The sequence below is a fragment of the Pelophylax lessonae genome (assembly GCF_965119305.1).
Source record: "Pelophylax lessonae genome assembly, chromosome: 1".
In the NCBI taxonomy this organism is placed as follows: Eukaryota; Metazoa; Chordata; class Amphibia; order Anura; family Ranidae; genus Pelophylax; species Pelophylax lessonae.
In genome coordinates, this window is record NC_138768.1 from 754665940 (window position 1) to 754678349 (window position 12410).

At 42.9% G+C, this 12410-nt stretch overlaps 1 protein-coding gene across 7 annotated transcripts in view; it reads left to right on the top strand.

Annotated features, from left to right (window-relative positions):
- The window catches only part of RBM47 (RNA binding motif protein 47), a 173199-nt gene that overhangs the window by 142821 nt on the left and 17968 nt on the right, over positions 1-12410 (top strand). The gene's annotated exons all lie outside the window — the stretch shown is intronic.

Here is a 12410-nt window from a genome sequence, read left to right on the forward strand (position 1 = left end):
CATTTTAGGCCACTTTGTTTTCTGCTACATATTTTTGGTAAAAAAAATCGCAATAAGCGTATTTTGATTGGTTTTACTAACTACGGGAAAGATTTAAGTCATTTTTATTTATTTTCTTTTACTAGTAATGGCGGCGATCTGCAATTTTTAGCAGGACTGCAACATTGCGGCAGACAGATCGGACCCCTAACTGACATTTTTGACACTTTTGGGGGGACCAGTGACATTACTACAGTAATCAGTGCTAACAATATGCACAGTTACTGTAATAATGACACTGGCAGGGAAGGGGTTAATCCAGTGGGCGATCAAGGGGTTAAATGTAAGCCTAGGGGAGTGTTTCTAACTGTATGGGGGTTGGGCTTTTGAAATGATCACAGAGATCTGTGATCCTACATAGAAGGATCACAGGCACTCTGTGATCATTCCAGAGAGAAGAACGGTCAGCTTTGTTTACAACAGCAGACCGTCCTTCTCTCGCAGCGGGGAACGATCGCGGGATCCCAGCGGCAATCGGAGTCGCCGGCCCCATGCATCGGAGTCCCCGCTGCCGAGTGGGGGCTGGAGTGTGCTGGCGGTGGTGCGCGCTCGCCCCTAGCTGCTGGCGCGAGACCGACGTACAGTTACGGCAGTTCGCGCAGGAGGGGCTGCCTGCCGCAGTAAATCTGCGGCGGGGCGGTCCTTAAGTGGTTAAGTGACCACTGGTAGATGTTATTGTTTGATAAAAAAGTGTTCCAACAATTGAATAATCTTTGTTTTATCAAACTGTCAGTCACTGCTCTGTGCTATGCCCCTCCAGCGCTCACTGGAGAGGAGCGGACGCAGCTTGCTTCAGGTGTTAGCCATGCCGAGAGCTGGAGCCAGCTGTCAATTAGGCAGCTGGATGGATCCTGACAATATGGTTGGGACCCTTCCAGAGCCTGGATCGGCTGTGATTCTGGGTCACAGCAGAACAAAAGTAAGAGAACTCCTGTGACCCAGAAGAGAAGTATGACCCAAAACATCTTCGGGCATACTTCTGTTCTAAATCATTTCAGTGCTGTACATGCAGACTTTTCACAGTATTGTGTGGGCAGCATTTGAACGGGTTAAAACAGTTTTCGCACATTAGCCAGTTAGGTATCTGTTACAGGTCATATTATTCTCAATTTAGTATTATTGTACCCTTTAAACAAGTATGATTACATGTTATAAATTTAACCAAAGTATGCTAGGTGCAAAGTTCTTCCTGCTTCACCCTACACCCTAGTTAAACATTGGAATCATTTTATTACATTAACCCTGTGCAGAGGTTAGTGAATGTTCATGCTAGCTATATTCCTTAACAATCACTGTAAAACCTTCATTTCACAATTCCTATAAAGGGTTGTACAAACATTTTAGATCAGAGGTCAGTCCTGAATTGCTGCACTTTGCAGCTCAGTTCTGCCGATGTGACAGAAATCCAGATATGAAGATTGGCACCCCCTTCCCCCCACCCAATGCTAAAATCAGCTGCTGGTTAAATGCTTGATTTCTACAAGTCACTCATTGGTACCTTGGATTAATCAGTAACTTCAAAAGCAGCCCTGGTTTCTACAGAGAGGCCTGTGGGGAAAGGTCAGGAGTGAGCGTATGAATGGGGGGGGGGGGGGGGGGATTATATTCTGCAAACAAAATGCCATCATTTTTTTAAATACTTTTCATGCTCCTAAGGGGACATTAAAGCTGCAAAAGGTCAAGCTGATGACTTAAAATTATAAACTAAAATTAAAAAAAATGTAAAAGTATAGTTTTAGCCTTTGTGCATAAAATAGTCAACTAATGCTTCCTGAACAAGTTTTGCTAGCTGCCAGACTTTATGCTAGGTTTAAATATTGCAGTTTTATTGTATAAACTTCCAAAGGTTCCTAAAGACTTAAGCTGGATATACACTATACATTTTTCCTTAGATTTTTCCTTTAGATTTACCAAAACCATATAATATGAGGTCAAACCTAAACATTTTCATTTTGTATGCAATCAGGCAGGCCCTTACACTACATAGTTGAAGGTAAATCTAAAGGACATTGAACAACAAAAGTTGTATAGTGTGTACCCAGCTTTAGGAAGACAGATTACCTATCTGGCTGTTAGAGGCAGCAGCAGTAGGGGATAGAGTGTCTATATACAACTACCAACATCCCCAACCCACAGACTTCAGGACAAAGCAAACAAATAGTCTAGGAGAACTTGTATGATCAGTAAAGTTTCCGCTAGAGATGAGCCGGTGTTGCGTCAGATTTCCCTACCCCTTCCGATATCCCTACCCTCGTCACTTCCGTTGCAGGCTCGTTGTTCATCAGCTGTTGCTGCGTCCCAGTGTGCATGCCCAGGTAGCAAATGATCTCGGCTCCAGGAAAATTTTAAAACTACCCGTCAAAATTCCCTACAGTGTGTGCAATGCCTATACATCCCTGTACATATACAGTCATAGCAATGGAGGACTGTTGTCCTGATTAAATGGAGGACAACAGTCTTCCATTGCTATGACTGTATATGTACAGGGATGTATAGGCATTGCACACACTGCTGTGATCACTGGAAGTGATGAGGGTAGGGAATTTTGATGTGTAGTTTTAAAATTTTCCTGGAGCTGAGATCATTTGCTACCTGGGAGCTATGAGAAACAACAGTCATCCGCTCCCCGCTCAGGGAGCTGTGAGAACCAACAGTCACCAGCTCTCTTCTCAGGGAGCTGTGAGAACCAACAGTCACCAGCTCTCTTCTCAGGGAGCTGTGAGAACCAACAGTCACCAGCTCTCTGCTCAGGAAGCTGTGAGAACCAACAGTCACCAGCTCTCTGCTCAGGGAGCTGTGAGAACCAACAGTCACCAGCTCCCCGCTCAGGAAGCTGTGAGAACCAACAGTCACCAGCTCTCTTCTCAGGAAGCTGTGAGAACCAACAGTCACCAGCTCTCTGCTCAGGGAGCTGTGAGAACCAACAGTCACCAGCTCTCTGCTCAGGAAGCTGTGAGAACCAACAGTCACCAGCTCCCTGCTCAGGAAGCTGTGAGAACCAACAGTCACCAGCTCCCCGCTCAGGAAGCTGGGAGAACCAACAGTCACCAGCTCTCTGCTCAGGAAGCTGTGAGAACCAACAGTCACCAGCTCTCTTCTCAGGAAGCTGTGAGAACCAACAGTCACCAGCTCTCTTCTCAGGAAGCTGTGAGAACCAACAGTCACCAGCTCTCTGCTCAGGAAGCTGTGAGAACCAACAGTCACCAGCTCTCTGCTCAGGAAGCTGTGAGAACCAACAGTTACCAGCTCTCTGCTCAGGAAGCTGTGAGAACCAACAGTCACCAGCTCTCTGCTCAGAGAGCTATGAGAACCAACAGTCACCAGCTCTCTGCTCAGGGAGCTGTGAGAACCAACAGTCACCAGCTCTCTTCTCAGGAAGCTGTGAGAACCAACAGTCACCAGCTCTCTGCTCAGGAAGCTGTGAGAACCAACAGTTACCAGCTCTCTGCTCAGGAAGCTGTGAGAACCAACAGTCACCAGCTCTCTTCTCAGGAAGCTGTGAGAACCAACAGTCACCAGCTCTCTGCTCAGGAAGCTGTGAGAACCAACAGTCACCAGCTCTCTGCTCAGGAAGCTGTGAGAACCAACAGTCACCAGCTCTCTGCTCAGGAAGCTGTGAGAACCAACAGTCACCAGCTCTCTGCTCAGAGAGCTATGAGAACCAACAGTCACCAGCTCTCTGCTCAGGGAGCTGTGAGAACTGAGCGATCGGAGGTGTTCAATCACTCAGTTCTCAGTGTTAGAGGTGCCAGGGAACAGGCGATGCTGCATTCACCTAGGTAAGTATGATTCTTAAATAAAAACAAAACCCATACTTCTCTTTTAGTTGTTCCGAAATCTCAGAAATGTAATAGGTCACCTAAGATGTAATTTAATAAAAAAAAAAAAAAATTGTATGAAGTGTTGTTACTGTACAGGCCTAAGTAGTAGTTGGTAAGCTTATACACATACTTTATATGATGTGTTTTATATCTTGACATTACGCATGGTATAAAAATAAGATACAGCCTAGACTTTAAGAACAATTTTAATGTGTATGGCTAGAATTAGGTCATGATCCAACTATAAAAATGTTATTTTAGATGATATTTATATTGTGTTGCGTGTCTTATTGTGCGTGTGTGTATGTGTATATATATATATATATATATATGTGTATGTATATATATATATATATATGTGTGTGTATATATATATATATATATATATATATATGTATGTACAGTATATATATATATATATATATATATATATATATATATATATATATATATGTTGTGCATTTGACATATCCTTGGGTTTAGTTTGAAGTATGATACTAAGCTTTAACTACACAGGTAATTTTGACATCATACATTCATGCTCAAAGCTTACAGCTCTATATATATTATATCCATCCTTCCTGCTTGAACGTTGGCCTCTTAATACAATTTTGGTTGATTGGATTCTTGAAGTATACAGGTTACTATCTGCAATAAAATGGCATTCATTGTTCAAGAGATAATGAAACACATATAATTGAAAGTTAATATTTAAAAAAGCCCAGCTCTGGTTAAAATGCTTTACTATTGTTTCTTTTACTAATAAAACTTATTGAACAAAAAAAAAATGCTTAACTATTGGATACAGCAGGGAAGGGTTAGAGCCTTTTTATTTGGTGTGTGTGTCCTTACTGAGATCAGGACAGGCAGTCATGGCAAATCTCTCCATTGGGGACACAAAGCATAAAGCTGGCCATACACTGATTGAAATGTAGCCGGTTCAGCAGTGGCCAGCTGAATTTCAATCAGTGTGTTGCTGTCCTTCTAGATAGAAACAGATCATTCGATCGCCTTCTGTTAAAGGGGCATGCCGGAAAACTTTGGTTGGTCAGCGGCTGTAGCCAGTCCGCAATGTCCCGACAGGGGGGGTTTTTCCTTTGACTTTGTGTGGATGGAAGAAACTGTTAGTTGGCTGAACGAAAAAAGAATAACTGTCTGCCTCTGACAATATTCGTCTTGCTGCCTGTGCCTTCCTTTCTTGGTGACAATCTCTCTCCCTAATAATTGTACTAGTGTCACGGGGACAGGAAGTGAGGGTAAATCTCTGCAGCGCGGGTCGCAGACAGAAATAAAGACCTTTCAGAATATTAATTCTTTCCCATTTTTTCTAAAAGTAAAAGAAAAAATTGCTGTAATCAGGCTTTAAACCTGTTGTATGAACGTTTGATGTGGACATAAGACCAGTCAGGTCAGTCATTATTGATGAATTTCGGGTATTACATGTATTCTTATTAGGTATACATCTTGTGTCTATTCTTATCTATCTCTCTTGCTGCATTTGTTACCCTTAATTATTCCTAGTATATAACGTTTGAAGTGTAAAGTAGCGGGTCCTTTAATTTGACAGTCTGCATTACTATCCCACTTCCGAGTTGGTTAGGAAAATCCAGTCTAACCTGGTACTTTTTGCCTCTGGGTGGAGAGGATGGAGGATTCGACTCTTAATGGTGTTTGCTTCTGAAACTCTTATTGTCAAATAAATGAGGTCATTTTATGGTTAAGAAGTAAAGAAAAACAAGCATAAATGTAGATTAGCCTTGTAGTCTATATACACAGGTAGATTGCCTGTGTATATAGGCAACAGTACTCTGTTTGGCAACAAGATGGAATGTGGGGCAAACAGCATCAATGCATATTCATCATACATACTGTACATTCAGCAGTGAGTCACATATCACAATTTCCCACTTTACAAAGCTGACCAAAAAAGAATGCCTCGCGTCTGCACCTCTAGGCTGCAAAATATACAACTTTAACCAAAACTGGAGCTTAGTTTTATTGTACAAATTGCAAGGTGAAAGCTGAAAGAAACAGAGGTCAGAATTACATTACTAGTTCCTTATTCCACAGAATGTCCTAATACTACTATAGTTTGATCGGGGGCGGTAAAAATAGTTGGTTCAGGATTGGTTTTACCAACACAGCTGCCGGAGGGGTTGCAGATCATTGCTGCTGTGGCAAAATGATGCCCCCTGTCACGTTTGGTGATGAATGTGGCTGCACACCACGACTGCATGCAATGAATGCGATTGGGGCATGGTTGTGCCAGCTTTTGAAGGTAAAACAGCCAGTCAAACTATGAAGTGCTTTTATGAGGGGCAGCATGGGCTGCCACATGTAGTAATGAGCCTTAAGGTGTTATTAAACCCACAACAGTAACATCAGTCTGTATATGCAATAAAGCATGCTTGATATACCCACTGTGGAACTGCATTGTGTAAAAAGTCTGTTTGATACTGTCTTCTCTGATTCTCTGATCCTCCCCTTCTTCCACAGTCCTCAAACCATCTCCTGATAGAACAGAGGCTAGGGGACAAGCTCCACATGCTCAGTTTGATGTGCTAGAGGGTTTTTCTTTTTCTTTGGAGAGTGAATGTGATCACCACAGGGCCAATCAGCACTGCCCAGACAGAGGGCAAGGGTCCTGCTCTGCTGGATACTTATAGAAGTCATGAGGCTGCTCTAATTGCTGATGAGAAAAGATAGTTAGCAATCTATATTTACTAAAACATTTCTGTGTACTGTGGGAGACCAGACACTTTGAATGCAGGGTCCTGGGTTTAGTAAGCTTTAGTAAGTTAGCTTTACAGCAATCATTTGATTGATCAATCAACTTGGGTACATTTAGGCTGCCCATATACTGTTCAAATCTCGGCTGGTTCCAGGATTCAAACCATCTATGGCTGTCCTAAAGGCCTGATTGATCAAGTTACATTATCACTTGCAAGTTACATCCACTGCATTAAAATGACATTTCAAGCATCATAATCACCTAAAAACAAATTGATTAATAAAGCTTTGAAAGTCACAGGATAATAATACGAAGATTCAACTTGAGCTTGATTTTTGAGTTCTGTTAACAAAAAGCTTTTTTTTATTAGCAAAGCAGCTAAGGTTAGCCTGGTAAACATGTGAAAAGAGACCTAGTGATTTACCTAGGAAATGTAAATATGTAATAATAATTAATATGCAATACTTTACAGTGTAACAGACCCCTTAAGTTAAATATTATCTATTTTTCTATTTATAACTTAACATGCTGGCTTGCAGTGTTTTTTGGAGTTGGGGCTGGCAGCCATGCACATTACAGAGGTTATAGCTCACAGTTTTCTGTACAGGAGCATGCACCTGTTAGAGCACGGTGGAGAGAGTCACTGTCAATCAAAGATGCAAGGGCATTATAGGTGGAGGTCTGAGCTCCCATTGGGGAGATACAGGCTGGACATCAGGAGTTGATATTCCATTTAAACAAGTCAGTCCACTAGATCTTCTCACATTTAAAGAAAAAAAAAAACAACTTTTTTAATGCTGCAGTTCGCTGACTTTATTCGTGTCATGACAAAATTCTAAATTGGTGGAAACTGTTGGCACATTCTCTATTCCTGCTGAAGCAAAGAGCTGCAATTATGTTTTACTAACTTTGGAAGTTCACCTTCTTTTGAGCTGGGCTTGGGTGATGTGGCACTCACCATGACAACCTTTTTTAAATAACCAAATTAAAAAAGTAATTGTGCCCTCAAGCTTGTAGAACCTGTCTGTCAACAGTCTACCTGTGATCCAAACCTGCTGCATTTATTTGTATAGTAATCAAGATCAAGGAGATTGTGGAGTCTCACCTAAACAGTACATATGGTAACAAAGACGAATATAGTGCAGGTGAAAGAAAAACAGCCTTTACACTACTGAGAAATACAGGTATAGACTTCAGGCATAGAACATAGTAGGCTTCAGACAAGAACATACAGCTAAAAATGGAGGAATAGAAAGAGCAGTTGTTGCTATCAGCACTTAATTAGATTCCAAGACTTAAAAAAGAAAGTCATTTATTTTCTGCTAAATATTGTTCCCAACCAGTCTTATCCTAAATAACCATTAAAATCATTCCACAAAATCAAGTTGTTGTCCCCAGCCAATTTGCAGTGATCAATCCCCTTATATCAGAGTGCCATCCCCTAACTCATTAGGGGACCCATTCACACCATCACCTTGGAAAGCATACATGCATTTTCCTCCAGATTGTGTTTTTAGTGTGTTGCAATAAAATATAATGCTATGGAAGATGTTATATCTGCTTTTTGTAGGCTTTTAACTAGTGATTGACCGATTATCTGCAACACCGATATATCGTTGGCCGATATGCACTTTCCCTGATATATCAGAATCGGCCTTTGGATTTACCGATATTGCCGATATTTTGGGAAAGTGCTGTAGCGGAGTGATGCCTGCAGCTAGAGCCACCCGGTACAGGCATCCATAGCCGACAGTCGGCTGTCATGTGTAATGACAGCCGATGCGGCTGAGAAGCCGCTCGGCTGTCATTCCAAGGAGTAAAAGGGGACGTCCCCCCCGCCCCCCGCTCCCGTCGCCTTCCGCGTCTCGCGTCCGCGGAAGGCGGACGGGAGACCAACCGTCCCACCGGGAGACCCGGGCATCCTACCTGCAGGGCCGCCGAAGAGAAGACACAATCAAAGCCGCAGTCAGCTCTGACCGGGTCTCCATTTTTTTTAATTCGGCGCCGAGTACCCGGAAGTGATGTCATGACATGACATCACTTCCGGGTACTGGCGGCGCCAAATTAAAAAAACTTCCAGCATTCAAAACAGCCAAACTTGGCATTTTGAATGTTTTTGAGTGCAGAGCAGAGGAGGGGTTTGGGGTCTTTTAGAGGCCTGTGCTCTGTCCTTGTCTTCATCCCACACTCAGTAGGTCAGCAGTGGGGACTTTTTACTTCCCTTCATCAGAAATCCTTTAGGCGTGTCTGTGGCAGAAGCGGTGCAGCCTTTTTTATGGGGCATCAGAGCAGCCCGGGGGACAATTTCCCCTCTGCCCCCTGGCCCAGTCCTCCCCTGAACACAGCACACTGATGTGAAGTACTTCATAGATAATAGTGGCAACTGGTTTTCATGTGTTTTGTAGCACGCTGTGATGCTACATTGTAGCGCACATAAAATGTGATTGTTTGAACCAGCCCTGAAAGAGAGAGCAAATTTATGTCCATGTTCTATCTAGCTGCCCCCCCCCCCCCGGCACCTTTTGGGGGGTAGGGGGGAGCGGGTACTTGCTTTTGACAGGTACCCATCCCCACTTCCGGGAGTCCTCACCGTGGCGAGATCACTCAGAAGTTCAGCCCCCTCCTCCTTCCTCCGCCGCCAGGCCATTCAGAAAGCGCAGCACGCTTTGCACATGCGCAGTAGGGAACGGGCTGTGAAGCCGCAAGGCTTCGCTGCCAGTTTCCCTTACAGGCAATGATGGCAGCAGCAGCACCTGAGAGCCGATGGAAACATCGGCTGGGGTGCCGACATAGCTGGATTCCAGGACATTAAAGCGTCTTAATATTAACAGTCAGCAGCTATAGTATGTGTAGCTTCTGACTTTTAATTTTTTCGTGGGGGGCTGGACCTTCTCTTTAAGCCCATAAAGAGGAGAGAGGGAGCAGGCTGTTGTTACCGGTGCCACTAATCCTACAGGGAAGCAGTAACTGTCAGATTAACAGTAATCTCTTTGATGGTTGGTGTGCAACTAACTTCATCAACATGAGATTGTTACCCATGCTGGCTACAAATGGCCATATCATGGTGCCTGTTATCTTATATGTATAATTATCTGAAGTCCAACTTTAAGCATTTATCCCAACCTTTACATTTTCTGTAATGGATAGAAAAAAACAAACTGCAGCAAGCAGGTATAAAGTACTTTCTACTATTTCTTTCCTAATCTAACTTTGCATTAGTGAGAAGTCATTGATCCCTTTTTTTTTTATCAAGAGTAGTGTCACATTTTTATGACACATCTGAAACTTTTCACCCAAAGCCTTAAAACCTGATTTTTTTTTTGAGGCAACAATTGGGCTGTGAATACCATGACCACATTAAAGTGGAACTTTAGTCAGAAAATTAAGTCCTGCTAGATTACTTCAGGCTGGCCTGTTTTGCAGGTATAGCTATGTAAAACTTTAAAAATAGGTGCCTATAGTGTTCAATATCCCTTAATACACTGTGACATTGTGCTGAAAATCAGAGCCACTAGAGGCCAATCTGCTGACAGCCTAAAGATTTATTGCTGCTCAGGGACTTTGGGCTTCAGCAAAATTGCAGCCTCCATCAAGAAGAAGCACCAAGAGCCACGCTAGAAGCATCTTACAACACCCACTAATTTCGGTAGCATAATTATTAATGTGGAATGCGTGTTCCCTGTTAAAGAACATTGTTTCTATCAAGTTGTTATGAGTAAAGTTCTGCTTTAAATAACTTTCATTGATTCTGCAACAAGAATTGGTCAAAATATGGGATAGAAAGTGTGTGTTTGCGTGCGTGTGTGGCCAAAGCATTATTTTCCTAATTTTGGATAAAGTAGGGAAGGATTAGAACTTCTGTCAGTTTTTATGGCTGTGTCCTGGGAGATTTCCTATAATTTTTTTGTCTCAGCTGTAATCCCAGTTAAGTGGGTACACACTAGTAGAAAATCTGCTGAAAATTCCCGTCCGAGGTAAAATCGTACGATTTTCGGGTAATGTGTACCCAACTTTCAGCAGCTGATGCCGACATTTTCAATGAAAAAAAAACGGAGGGACAAACACCAAAATTTTTATCGTCCGTCCCCAGACGACCAATTTTGGTTTAATGTGTATGCAGTACGTACGTGAAAAATCGGATACTAAAAACCGCGCATGATCTGAAGTTGACCCGGAAGTCTAGGAACAAATGTCCCAAAAAAAGAAAAGAAATTTCGTGAACATTTATGCACTGTCAACTAAAAACGGTTATGAACGCTGAGCAAGAGAGAGAAAAATCGGAGGATATTTTGTCCGATTTCCGTCAAGTGTGTACGGGCCTTTACACTCTGGTGACCATTGTAACTAGAACAAAAAAATGATGGGCAATATATAATTTTACACAGTCACAAAGACAAGAGGTTAGGGGAAATCCTCTAATATAAACACGTTTTCTGGTGACAACAGTCTTAAGAGGGAAAATCTCTCCATTTTGAGGATCTTTCCTATCACGTCACGTTGAAGCTCCAGGACAGGAGGTGAAAAGGAATTTCCAATGGAAAATGGGCACCAAAAAAACAGACAGGATTTATTGTTTTTCTACTATTTCCAATACAATAGAACCCTAATGCTTATAAGAAAAACAAACCTTTATGTAAAAAAAAAAAAAACCCTGTTTATAAGAGTCCCATATAGTCATAAATGGAGGCACTAAAAAAATTAGGAACTGTGGCTAAGAACTTTCAGTGCTAGGTGGGTGAGAACAAGCTAAACTTGAAAAAAACTCTGTTTGTACGGCAACCTTTATCTAAATACTGCGTCTGCTAAAGCACTCCAAGAGTACAAATCACAGTGTAATATGGTGACGTCCTTCACCTAATCAGTAATTACTTCTAAACCATGCAATTCAAAGGCTCAGACCTAACCTTCATTCTGCAGTTAAGTGTGCATTACTGAATAAAAAGATATAATGGAATTTAGTAATTATTTGAGCTCTTCATGATAAGGATATACTCCAGGGCAGCAAGAAACCAACTACTTGCAAGTTGCATAACCAATAAAGAACTCAAAATCAGGACACAGGAGCTTTTTCATTGTTGCATCAGTGGCGGCTGGTGCATATGGGGCACAAGGGCGTCGCCCCCCCTATCCTTGCGTCCGGCCCCCTAATCTACACGCGGGGCGCCGGACGCATGGACTTCAATGGGGCTTTTTTTTTAGCCATGTGATTAGAGCCAGAGGCTCTAATAGGCTAAAAATAAGGGTGGGCTTGGGGTGCAGAGCATTCGCTATTGTCTGACAGATCCACCTCCTGGCCAATCAGGAAGCGGGTTCAGAGTCCCGTTTCCCAATTGGCCGAAAGGAGAAGCCATGCCATTGGGCATGCAGGTGGGTGAGTAAGCCGGGGAGGGGGGGCATCCTGTACTGTACTGATCCCCTCCCTTTGGAGACTGGGCCACAGGCCAGTATTCCAACGACCCCAAACACACCTCCAAGATGACCACTGCCTTGCTAAAGAAGCTGAGGGTAAAGGTGATGGACTGGCCAAGCATGTCTCCAGACCTAAACCCTATTGAGCATCTGTGGGACATCCTCAAATAGAAGGTGGAGGAGCGCAAGGTCTCTAACATCCACCAGCTCCATGTTCTCATGGAGGAGTGGACTCCAGTGGCAACCTGGGAAGCTCTGATGAACTCCATGCCCAAGAGGGTTAAGGCAGTGCTTGAAAATAATGGTGGCCACCCAAAATATTGACACTTTCGAGGACAATTTGGACATTTCTACCTAGGGGTGTACTCACTTTTGTTGCCAGCGGTTTAGACATTAATGGCTGTGTGTTG